The sequence below is a fragment of the Heterocephalus glaber genome, unplaced genomic scaffold (genome assembly GCF_053883595.1).
Source record: "Heterocephalus glaber isolate CG9 unplaced genomic scaffold, H.glaber_assembly_v1.0 deba00001431, whole genome shotgun sequence".
In the NCBI taxonomy this organism is placed as follows: domain Eukaryota; kingdom Metazoa; phylum Chordata; class Mammalia; order Rodentia; family Bathyergidae; genus Heterocephalus; species Heterocephalus glaber.
The window spans coordinates 2,242,596-2,256,227 of record NW_028258295.1 but is presented as its reverse complement, the minus strand read 5'-3'; the positions used below and the strand labels follow the sequence as shown (position 1 = coordinate 2,256,227).

The 13,632-nt window shown below is 43.1% G+C and overlaps 1 protein-coding gene across 4 annotated transcripts in view; it reads right to left on the bottom strand.

Moving 5' to 3' along the window:
* Positions 1-13,632, bottom strand: part of Ubash3b (ubiquitin associated and SH3 domain containing B) — a 158,196-nt gene that overhangs the window by 89,940 nt on the left and 54,624 nt on the right. The window lies entirely within an intron of this gene.

Here is a 13,632-nt window from a genome sequence, read left to right as displayed (position 1 = left end):
TCCAGGCTGTCTGCCTCTAGAGTCCAGGCTTTTAAACACTATGTTGTAATGTAATAATATCTACAAATAAATGAAATAACTAAAAATCAAACTCCCACCACTAGGACAAAGGTCCTCCAAGTACCAATGCCTAAAACCCCAAATAGCAGCCACCCTCGTATTCTGGGCTAAGGACCCTCACTCCACCCTACCCCCAGTCTCCATAAGCCATCCAAGCCCTGAAGCTCTCCATGGCACAGGACCAGGTAGAACAAAACAGTCACATTGAGATCAGCTCATCCAGAAGCCCCAGAAAATCTGCTCATCGCTTCCCAGAGCCACCCCCAAGGCCACCCTGCATCCTTCCTGTTACAGTGAAACATGAGATGCTGAGGTTTCTTCTGATGATCCAGTCCCAAAACACAATGCATGTGGAAAGAGGGAAGATTTACCACTGACTCTACATGCCAGGGGCTAGTGGTTTCTGCTCTACCCTCTTCAGAGTGCTTTCTTGGAACTGGGCTGAATCATCTGCTCCGGCACAAAGGCTGGTCTGCAGTCCCTGCCCAGGCCCACCAATGATGTGCCACACCTCCTCTGGGGTGAGGCCATGCCTGTCTCTCATTGTTGCCTGATGGTCCAGATGACTGATGGGCAGTTTGAAATGCTTCCCTGGAGTCTGCCTCGACACTGCCTTCTCCACACCTGCTCAGAGAATCTCTCAGGAAAGAAGAGTTTGCACTTGGCCTTCTGCTGGTGAGGAATCTGGATATGAGAAAGGACCAACACCCCCAAGAGCTTGAGAGATGGGAGGAGTCTCTAGGGGAACCGCCATGGACAGGAACCAGGGTTAGACAAAGGCTGTAAGCTGGAGACTTGGCTCTGCTGTTCCCTTACTTAGAGACTAAGTTATTTACCGTATGTGAGTCACATCGGCAAAGCAAGTTAATAGCTTCCTCATGTGCTGTGAGGAACAAATAAAATTTTATGTACAAAAGGGCTTGTAATTGAAAAAGTGGTTTCCAATCCTGGTTAATTGTCACAATTGACAAAAAAAAATTTCTTTTTCAATTATAGATTTCTGCATCCTCCTTAAGCTGACTGAATTAGACTCTCCAGAGGATGCATCCAGGGATTTGTATTTGTAGAAATTTCCTGGGCACTCCTGAAGCACAACCACAATTTCTTTTTTTTTATTTTTATTTTTTGAGATGGAGTCTTGTTATGTAGCCCAGGCTGGCGTTGAACTTGCTGTCCTCCTGATTCAGCCTCCCAAATGCTAGAAATATAGGCATATGCCACCATGACTAGTGGTATAGCCACAATTCTAAAGTGATATAAAAGATGCCATAATTATAATTCTGCGGTGAAAAAAATACTAGGCCTGGGTGCTACCACTGCCTAGTTACAAATGGAGAATCTGTGGGGGATGTGACTACAGATGATGAGAAAAGCTGCCCAATTCCTTACCAATTTGGAGCTTGCATGCCCATGAAGTCGGGGAGGACAGTTCACCTTGAGTGTACAAATGGTTCCTTCTGCCACTGCGCACTATAGAGAAAGAACTATCTCAAAACACAGAGACATACTAACATTTCCCGTCTGCCTCTGATCCTGGTCGAAGCAAGGATGTCAAGTTAGGAATGGACTCCTCAACAAAAGACAATCACCAAGCATTTGAGACCAGTCCTTGAAATTCTGGGGTGCAGGGGACAACCACAAATCATTAGGGGAAGCAGAACACTGGGGTGAAAGTCCTGCAAGGCCAGGGAGTGAGAGCAGGTGTTCTGAGCTCTAGATCTCATGGGGCCACCATCTGATGACAGGCTTCAGCTAGTTACTACCTTCATTGCCCCTCTGTTTTCATCTGTAACATGTGGACACAACTTGTCTACTCCAGGAAGTGTTCAGAGCATAAAAGGCAATAACAGATGTGAAGGTTTGCGGGGCACTGGGAAAGGCCACACAAGTACAATGCAACATTTTTCACTCTTCAAAAGTCTGATGACTAATGCATTGTACCGAAGAAAAGAGCATTCTCCAAGAATGAAAAGTCTGTGCAGTTGTTCATCCAATAAACAGTATTCTCTATGGATATCATTCTTTGACACCCCAAAGGAAAGAAACCTAAGAGACATCCTCCAAACAGAAAGGAGCTTGTGTCTACGCTTCACCCAGCAGCTGCTGAATGCACTTAGAGAACTGCTGATGAGCTACTGAGTCTAAGAGGTTATGTTAGGCGATTGGGAAAAGAAGTGTTAAAAGTGAGCAAACAGCGGTGAAAAGGAAAGATCCTGGAAGACTTTTTGAATCCACTAAGTAACAAATGTAGCTCCCACCTTCCACCCACTCACCACTGGAAATAACTTTAATGCATCTGAGAATGTCGGCAGAACAGGCAGTCTGGATTAAAGACTTTTAAAGGGATGGTGTTCCAACAAGCATCCTTCAGGGAATCTTGGGAATCACTGAAATTTCAGACAAGTTCAGCCTACCAGATATCCATAGGCAGGCTTTGAGCTAGTGCTGAAATCCTGACGTGGCAAAAGTTATCATATGGAAAAGAAATTTATGCCAACCACCACATTCCCACTTCTAACTTTAATAGAGTGAGGAGGATTCACTTATTCTGTTAGAAAAATTCCACCAAGAGCTTGGCTGGCCATTTGGAAGCTGTAGTCCAAACTGATCTAGAGTCGTTCATCTTTTTGATTTGGGTTTTTTTTTGGTACCAGGGATTGAACTCAGGACCTTGCTCTTGTGCAGCAGGCGCTGGAGCCACTGAGCTAAATCCCCGGCCCTTGTTCATCTTTTTAACAAATATTAATTGAACACCTACCATGTGTCAGATATGTTCCAGTGTTGGGGATTACAGAGGGATAAAAAACACATGAAACTCTTTGCTTCTTGTAGTTTGTACTTGACGGGAGATGGTGGACAATAAATTAATGCATCTTACAATAAACGTTTTGGAAAATATAAAGCCAGGGAAAATGGGAAGATTCCTATTTTACACAGCAAGATAAGCTAATGCATGAATCTGGAGGGAGCAGCCAAGTGAGCATCTACATGGATATCCATTCCTGGCAGAGGGACCAACAGGCACCAAATGACTGAGGCTGTGGCATGTTTAGGGTATTCAAGGAGACAAGGCAGAGGCTGTGTGGCTTCAGCTGCAAAAGAAAAGAGTGGCAGGAAATGAGATCCACAGAGAGGCAGTCACAAACTAGGGACGCAAAGCCTTCGGATTTCACTTTGTAGTGGGGAAAACGCTGGAGCTTTCTGAACACTGCAAGGGTTCCACTTGCCTCAGGTTTTCAAAGGATCACTGGCTATTTTGATGAGGACAGGCAAGGACACCAGGCAGCCATTGTGACAATGTAAACACTACAAGAGTGAATGTACTGAGGCACCACTAACGACTTAGAGCAGCGTGAAAGGAGCGAGAATGACAGACTGGCTGTTGTGACGACAGGAGGGAAAGTGAGGGGCTGAGGATGACCCCAGTGTTAGACTTGAACATCTGGAAGAAAGGGCTTATTCTACTTGGAGATGACAAAACTGGGAGGCAGGGTGGGGATTTGGATCAGTGGTGCCACCGCCTGCCTCCAAGCTCAAGGTCCAGAGTTTGAGCCTCAGTACTAAAAAAACCCCACAAAGGAACATGCTAAATCAGCCCGCTGCAGACAGGCAGGTCTGCACATGCCCTACTGAGGTGACCAGTCATGCGGAACACGCCGAATCACCCCGCTGCAGACAGGCAGGTCTGCACATGCCCTACCGAGGTCCCCAGTCGGGCAGAACACACCAAATCAGCCCACGCCCAGGCAACAATCCACTGGACACCCCCCCTCCCATACAGCCACCTGGTTACACACTACAAAGACGCAGAGGACACCAGACCACCGTACTGAGTCCTGCTGCTCCCGGCACAGAGGTAGGGGCTTCTGAGCCGCCATCCCACTGCTCCTGGTCCAGAGGAAGGGGCTTCCCGGTCAACATCTCTCCCGCTGTTCCCAGCCCAGAGGAAAGGGCTTTTGGTCCACCTTCTGTCCCACCACTCCTGGCTCAGAGGAAGGGGTTTGTGAGACGCCATCCCACCATTCCTGGACCAGAGGAAGGGGCTTCCTGGCCACCATCCCTCTTGCTGCTCCCAGACCAAAGGAAAGGGCTTCTCAGCCCCTGTCCCACCTCTCCCAGCTCACAGGAAGTAATCCGTGCAGGCGCCAACAGCACCCGCCCCCTGCCACCAGTCGAAATGAGAAAACATGTAAATAAGTCTCAAAACCAGACTTCCAGATCACCTACAGCAACCCCAAAGGGAAATGAGATGGAACACTCTGATACTCAACCACCTGGACCCACTGAACTGGCAACAAAAGGGGATCTGGAAAAAATGAAATCAGAAATAATTTCTCAGATAACAAGAGAAATTGTGCCCCTAGTGAAAGACATGATTAATAAATCTAGAGAGGAGCTCAGGAACAGGATGGAATCCCAACATAGGAAACAAATGGAATCCATAAAATGGATGCAAATAGATTTCCAGGACATGAAAAACTCCATTGAAAGTCTACACAGCAGAATGAGCCAATGTGAGGACAGAATTTCAGATATAGAAGATAAGATTGCAATTAGTGACCAGGAAAAGAAAAATTGCTTCCAAATTATAAGGGAACATGAGAAATCAATCCAGCAGCTGCTAGATGATGCAAAGAAGAATACCATAAGACTGATTGGGCTCAATGAAGAAACAGGAGAGTGCAGATGACATAAAAAATGTCTTCACAGAAAGAATGGCAGAAAATTTCCAAAGCAGGGGAAAAGAGCTTCACATACAGATAAGTGAGGCATATAGGACTCCAAATAGCCTTGCTAAAAAAAATCTACACATAGGCATGTAATTGTTAAGATTCCAGAAACTCAACAGAAGAACAAAGTTCTCCAAGCAGTTAGAGAAAAGAAACAAATCAGATACAAAGGAAAGCCCATCAGAATCACAGCAGACTTCTCAACACACACCATCAAGGCAAGAAGAGCTTGGAGTGACATATTCCAAGCCCTAAAAGAAAACAGCCTCCAACCCAGATTGATGTACCCTGAAAAACTATCTTTCAAAATGGATGGAGAAATAAGATACTTTCATAACAAAGAGCACCTTGGGAACTTCAGGAATAACAAACCAGCACTCCAAAGAATTTTACACAATATTCTAGGAACAGACATTGAGGATCACAACCCCAGGAAGCAAAGCAGAATGAACCCATGTGGCATGACAAGAAATTAAATGGAAAGGGGGAGAACCCAACAAAAAGAAAAAGTCATGGCAATGACAAGTCAATACATTTCAGTTATAACCATCAATGTTAATGGTCTCAATTCACCAGTCAAAAGAAATAGACTGGCAGAATGGGTCAAGAAGCAAAATCCAACAATATGCTGCATACAAGAAACACACTTAATTCAAAAGGAAACTCATAGACTGAAAGTTAAAGGGTGGAAAACAATACTGCATGCAACAGGAACCTGAAAAAAAGTAGCTTTCCTCTTTGCAGATCAAGTAGATTTCAAACCAACACTGATGAAGAGAGATGAAGAAGGACACTACATCCTTGCAAAGGGAAGAATCCAAGAGGAAGAGATGACAATCATAAATATCTATGCACCAAACACTAGTGCACCCAACTATATAAAACAAATACTAACAGACATGAAAAGTCATATATGCACTAATACAATTGTGGTGGGGGACTTCAACACCCCACTGTCACAAATAGATAGATCAACTAGACTAAAAATAAGTAATGAAATACTAGAACTCAATCGAACTCTTGAACAAATGAACTTAACAGATGTTTACAGAGTCTTCCACCCCACAAAATCAGAATACACATTCTTCTCAGCTACACATAGGTCATTCTCCAAAATAGACCACATAGACCACACATAGAGCATGTTTAAGTAAGTGCAAAGGAATTGAAGTTATCCCCTGTATATGATCAGACCATAGTGTGATGAAATTGGAGATCCATAGCAAAAGAAACTCAAAAAATTTCATAAACACATGGAAATTGAACAGCACGTTTCTGAATAACCAATGGGTCACAGAGGAAATTAAAAAAGAAATCGACAGTTCCTTCAAATAGATGACAATAACAATACGACATATTGGAATCTAAGGGACACAATGAAAGCAGGCTTATGAGGGAAATTCATAGCAGTGAATACACATATTAGGAAAACAGAATGAGCCCAATTAAACAACCTGATGCTGAACCTCAAGCTTCTAGGAAAAGAAGAACAGGACAACCTCAGAGCTCATACAAGGGAGGAAATTATAAAGATCAAAGGAGAAATCAATGCAATGGAGACTAAGAGAATGATACAAAAGAATCAATGAAGCCAAGAGTTGGTTCTTCAAAAGAATCAACAAAATTGACAAACCCTTAGCCAACCTTGTCAGAAAAAGGAAAGAAAAGGACCAAATCCATGCAATTAGGAATGAAAAGGGTCAAATTACAACAGACCCAGCAGAAATCCAGAGGATCATCAATACCTACTTCCAGCACCTATACGCCCAAAAGATGGACAACACAGAAGAAATGGACAGATTCCTAGATACATATGAATTACCTAAGTTTAACAAAGAAGACCTAAAAATTCTGAACAACCCAATATCAACCAATGAAATTGAAAATGTAATTAAAAACTTATCAACAAAGAAAAGCCTGGACCCTGATGGCTTCACTGCTGAATTCTACAAGACATTTAGAGAGGAGCTGCTGCCACTACTGTTTAAACTCTTTAATGAAATTTAAAGGGAAGTAATACTCCCCAATTCATTCCTGGAAGCAAGCATCACCTTGATCCTCAAAGCAGAGAAAGACCCAACTGAAAAAGAGAACTATAGGCCAATCTCACTAATGAACATAGATGAAAAAATCCTTAATAAGATACTGGCAAACAGAATGTAGAAGATCATCAAGAAGATCATACACCCTGATCAACTGGGACTCATCCCAGGGATGCAGGGATGGTTCAATACATGAAAATCACTCAATGTAATACACTATATCAATAGAGCCAAGGACAAAAACCATATGATTATCTCCATAGATGCAGAAAAAGCATTTGACAAAATCCAACATGCATTTATGATAAAAACCCTACAAAAAATTGCAATAGATGGTCTCTACCTCAAACTGATAGAAGCCATCTATGAAAAACCAACAGCCAATATCATACTAAATGGTCAAAAACTGAAATCCTTCACACTCAAATCAGGAACAAGACAAGGATGTCCACTATCACCACTCTTGTTCAATGTAGTTCTGGAAACATTAGCCATGGCAATTAGACAAGAGAAAGAAATAAAAGGAATAAAGATAGGAAATGAAGAAGTCAAATTGTCATTATTTGCAGATGACATGATACTCTATATAGAAGACCCCAAGAACTCCACCAAAAGTCTTCTAGACTTAATAACCAAATTCAGTCAAGCAGCTGGTTACAAGGTCAACACACAAAAATCAATAGCTTTCCTCTACACAAATGACAGACTCATGAGAGAGAAATAGGGCAAATAATTCCTTTCACAATAGCATCCAAAAAACTGAAATACCTAGGAATCATCCTAACAAAAGAAATCAAAGACCTCTTCTCTGAAAACTATGGCACTCTGAAAAGAGAGATTGAAGACAATATCAGAAAATGGACAGACATCCCCTGCTCCTGGGTAGGAAGGATTAATATAGTGAAAATGGCCATACTTCCAAAACTGCTATATAGATTTAATGCAATTCTAATTGAGATCCCAGCAGCATACTTCATGGACCTTGAGAAAACAATCCAAAAATTCATTTGGAACAAGAAAGTGTCCCAGAATAGCAAAAGCAATTCTAGGTAACAGAGACATGGCAGGGGGTATCACAATCCCCAACCTGCAACTCTACTACAAAGCTACTGTGATAAAAACAGCATGGTACTGGCAAAGAAACAGACCTCAGGACCAGTGGAACAGATTAGAAGATGCAGAAACAACACCAGACACACTCAGCCATCTCATCTTCGATAAAGGAGCCAAACACTCTCACTGGAGGAAAGATAGCCTCTTTAATAAATGGTGCTGGAAAAATTGGGCTTCAACTTGCCAAAGATTAAAACTAGACCTATATCTCTCACCATGCAATAAACTAAAATCAAACTGGATCAAAGATCTAAATATTAAAATAGAAACTCTGAACCAGTTGGAACAGAGGTTAGGTAGAACCATTGAAGACATCAGTGTAAGAAAAGATTTTATGAACAAAACCTCAGCTGCCCACGAACTAGCACAAACAATCAACAAGTGGGATCTCTTCTTATTAAAAGGCTTCTGCACAGCAAGAGAAACCACCAGCAGTATGAAGAGACAACCCACAATGTGGGAAGAAATCTTCACCTGCTCTTCCTCAGACAAAGGTCTACTATCTCAAATCATAAAGAACTTAAAAAGATCAGATCTCCCAAATTTAAAGACCCAATCTGAAAATGGGCATCTGAAACAAACAGACATTTCTCAGACAAAGAAGTAGAAATAGCAAATAAATACATGAAAAAATGAATGTTCAACATCGCTGGTCATTCGAGAGATGCAAATGAAAACGACGCTAAGACTCCACTTCACTCCAGAAAGAATGGCTGCTATCATGAAATCAACCAATAATAAATGCTGGTGGGGCTGTCGGGAAAGAGGAACCCTGCTCCACTGCTGGTGGGAGTGTAGACTGGTGCAAGCACTGTGGAAATCAGTATGGAAATACCTCAAAGAACTAGGACTAGAAGTCCCATTTGACCCTGCTATTCCACTGCTGGAGATCTTCCCCAAAGAATTAAAAGAATCATACCACAGTGATATATGTGTGCCCATGTTCATAGCAGCACAGTTTGTGATAGCTAAAACTTGGAAACAGCCCAAATGCCCACCAACTGGAGACTGGATAAAGAAAATGTGGTTTTTTTTATAAAATGGAGTACTACTCAGCCATAAAAAATGAGAAATTAGAGACACTTATAGCTAAGTGGATGCACATTGAGGCAATACTCTTAAGTGAAATAAATAGGACACACATGTGTAAATACCAAATAGTTTCTCTGGTGTGAGAAACTGAAAGTGTAAATAAGGACTAAATGTATAATAGGTCATGTGAAATAGGAAGAAAAGGGGCAAAGGGGAAGGAAGTGGGAGGGCTAAGGGAAAGGATAGAAGGGAATGGGATTAATATGAGAAAATGGAAAAATAGGAACAAAATCTTTGTAAATAGGGAGGGCTGGTGGGGTTGAAGGGAGGGCTGAGCAAGGGTGAAAAATAAGAACCAGGAGAGACTATGTAAAGGTGCAAATTTCCAATGATGAATGTCATTATATTGTATACCTAAAATGTACCAATTATTAGAATGATAATGCAACATAGGAAGAAAAGGTCCAAAGGGGTAGGGGTAGTGGGAGGGGCAGGGGAAGGGAAAGGAAAAATGATGAGAAATGGAAATAAAGTCTTTGTAAATAGGGAAGGGTAGAGGGGGTGAAGGGAGGGCTAGGAATGGGGAAAAATAGGAACCAAGATGCATTATGTAAAGGTACAATTCCCAATGAGAAATGTAATTGTGTTGTATACCTACAATGTACCAATAAAAGAATTTAATAAAAAAAAAAACCCCACAAAAACCTGTGGGAGAAGCTATGTTTGAGATGCCTGTGCAACATCCAAAGGGAGATGGTTTGTTAAAACAAATTTATATATTAATTGGTACATTTTAGGCATACAATCCATTTACATTTATCATTGGGTGTTTGTACCTGAACATGATGTATCTTAGTTCTTATTTTTTTCCCGATTACCTATGTGCCCTTCACCCCCCCCACCGTTCTCTATTTACATAGACTTTGTTTCCTTTTTTTTTTCTTTCTCATACTTTTTCCTTTCCTTTCTTCCCAAAGGGAGATGTTGAATACAGGAAAAGAGAGAAGATCATGCTGGGATGTCAGTGCAGGAGTTGTTGACATGTGGATGCTATTTAAAGCCAAGAGTATAAATGAGACCACCATGGGAGTGAGCTCAGACAGAAGAGAGAAGGGGTCCATGGCTTAAGCCTGGGGCCTCCAAGATTTAGAGGGGAGGAGATGAGAAATGGAAGACCAAGAGAGGAGACTCCTCGAAGCCACCGGAGGCAAGTTTGATCATCTAAATCCATTGCTAATGATGATGGAAAATGGAGTTGACCACTTGGTAGGGCAGTGTTGGGGCCACTGGTACCTCAACAAGAGCTGTTTTGGTGAGAATTGTGAGAGAAGCCTGACTAGAAAAAGTTCCAGAGAGAAGGGGATAAGAAGTAGAAACAGCCATTCTAGACAACTCTTTGCGAAGTTTTATTGTTAAAGAATTTAATGCTTTAGGTTTTGCAAGGGGAGAAATAGCTGCAATGATCTGTCAAATGGCATGACTGTTAGATTGAAGGAACCCTGACTCATATGATGGGATAGATGCCTGATTCTGATGTGGCCCTGATGCATCCTGTGAGGTTTTCCCTCTCAGAGACCTATTTTCAGGAGGAGGAAGAGGAAAATCAAGGAAAGAGCAGTAAGAGAAAATGTACGACTTTAGAGTTTCAGGTCATTTTAAATTTCTTAAACTATTTCTTTTCCATCACTAATTGCATAAACTCCCAAATTTTCATATAAGCCAGAAAGTATCCCAGGTCAATTTAGCACAGGCCTTGAATATGGGTCATTAAATTTCTGGCTCTGTCAATTATTAGCTGTACCATTTTAGGTAGGTTACTTTTACCTTCAGGGTTAGTTAATATATCTGTAAAATGGGCAGTTGGAAAAATACCCACCAATCTGTGTTATATTGATTAGAATCATTCTTAGATTCTACAACAGTGTGTGGCACACGGTTAGTGTTATTTTTTATTTCTATTGCCCAAATTACCAAGAGGATTCGTCTGATTGGGGTAGAAAGGGGCTGATTCTACATTATCCTCCCTCCACAAAACACACATGTGCTCTGAGTTAGCTTTTTATCTCTGACTATTCTTTTATTGGCATAGAAACTATCTTTTTGGGGACTTTAGGGGTGGCTCAGTGGTGAAACACTTAACTAGCATGCACAAGGCTCTGGGTTCAATCTCCAGCACTAGCAAAACAAACCCACAAAACTTTATTCTGTATTGTTGCTATTGATGTAAAAAGTACCTCAAGGGCTGCGGCAGACCCTCAGTGGGGCAGGTTAACTATCCAAGTTTACAGATCAGAAGGCTGGTACTCAAAGGTTAGTGACTTGTCCAAGGTGATAAACCTGCAAGTGGCAGAGATGGGATTCAAACTCAGGCCTGTGGACACCTAGGCTTACTGCAAACCATCCTGGCACTAAATGCTGGTGCCACATACTGTCTCGGTGATCTGCTGGGAATATGCAGCTCTAGAGCTTTATGTTAGGTAGTCTGGGAACAAGAAAAACTTGATCTGAATCATTTTTTTTTTTTTGTACCAGGGATCGAACTGGGGTCCTTGAGCTTGCGCAGCAGGTGGCGAAACAACTGAGCTAAATCCCCAGCCCTGATCTGAATCATTTTAAACTTTAGATCAAATACATACACGCCTCCTTTCTTGTGTGTGTTTAAAACTTGGGGGAGAAATTTGCTCCCAGCCAAGTCCATTCTCACCATGCAAGCACTGCTCCATGTCATCGGGGTTGGGCAGTGGGGGAGAGAAGGGGAAGGGAACAGGAAGTCATTTCTGAGGTTGGCCAGGCCCCCTGTGACTTCTCAGAGTTGCAGAACTGCCACCAACAGTCACCGCAGTTCCTGAAGAACATAAGAAGCTTTGGTCAGCCAGAAAACACCTGTGGTGACATCATGGGGTACAGCAGTGGAAACTACACACTCTCCAAGGGTGTTTCCCCCTTGGTGAACAGAGGGTACCCAAGAAGCTAATTATAGCCGCTGTCTCTCCACCCTCCCCCCCAGGGTGACTGACACGTAAAAATGTGCAACTGCTGCTTGTAGCATTTCTCCTTCTATTGATCTGTGGCCGCAGCCCTGCCTAATGCATGTGGTGAAGACCACAGGGTAGGAGGGCCTGGTCACGGCAAAGACAACCCCCTCTACTACCAGGAAATCTCCACATGTACTGATGGAACTGAGGGTAGGATCACTTCCCTAGGGCCAGAGAGGGGGACCTGGCACTCTCAGTATCCGTCGGTCCAGGACATGGCAGTTCCTGGGACAGGCCTTAATGGGAAGAGGAAGAGAGAATCTCACTGTGCCTGGGCCTTGTTTTCTTAGATGAGACTCCAGATACTTGTGGACTTTCCTTTTTTCTTTCCTGTGGTCCTAGGGACTAAACTTGGAGCCTTCATATTGGGACACATCCTCAGCCTATTTTAGTTTTTAATTTTGAGACAGGGTCTTGCCAAGTTGCTAAATTGCTTGGGTTGGGCTTGAACTCATGATCCTCCTGCCTCAGCCTCCAGAGTGATGGGATTATAGGTGTGCACTATCATGCCTGGCTCACTTGTGGACTTTCCTGGAGGCTAGAGATCAGGGTCTCTGCTACATGAAGGCAGCCAAGCCTCGGCCCAGTGGCAGCCCTGAGGAACCCCATGAGAAGGGGGTGCTTCTAAGAGTAGCCCTGGCCCACAGCTGCTGGCCCAGTCCTATTCATCTTGCTCTGCTTTGAACTCAGCTGTACTGGGGAAATTGAGGCTCTGATCTATGTCGATTCTTGGGTGGGAAGGAGAAGGGGATATGAGGCCATAATTGATGAGATCCTCCATGATCTATAGATTAACAAGGCCAGGGTAGCCATGCTCAAGGTCTTCCCCTGGAGAGAAGGGGAGAATTTCTTTGCTGTTTTCCAACAAAGCTTTCTGACGCTCAAGATTTGGAAGACTTGACTGGACCCCTCAGACAGCAGTTTTTTCTAAGTGGGCAGTGTGTATCTGTCCAGGATGGAGAGAGTCCAAGACTAACTCAAACCTCCTTGTAAAGCAGTCTAGACTGAAAGCTCTGAGCAAGGTTTCTAGAGGCCAACTGGTCTCAGAAGATGGAAGGGCATCCTGATGTCCCAAGACACTGAGGAGGATGTCAAAGGCCTTGTACAAATCCCACAATTCTCCTTCCTGTCAGGTTCTCCCCAGTCTCGGCTGCTACCACCACCAGCACCACGAAGCTTTTCTGCCCCTGCAGTGGAACAATGTGGTATAAACAGAAAGCTCTACCTCCACATTCCCTCTCCATAGCCTCCGCTGCTGAAAAGGCGAGTCTTGGAATGCGGAGGAGAAGGAAGGAAGCACTTGACTCCTCCCTATTTCTGGAGCACTTTCAAGAGAGGAAAATGTAATTCTGAGTGAGATTCAAGGGGTTGATCTCCATGACTTTCTAGTTTTTGGGAGGAATGCGTCCTCTGTCAACAAATGGTCCCAGGGCCTGGGGCCGAGGGAGAGGCTGCAGACTCTCTCTATGGTTTGCAGAATCTGACAGTGGCTAGGAAGCCATATGTTGTGTGCTGAGACTCCAGTATAAACTTCTGCTGGATGTTTGGATTTGGGTTTTGTAATTATTCCATTTTGAGAGGGGAAAAAGAGGAATGTGTGTCTATGTGTGTGCTTGGAGG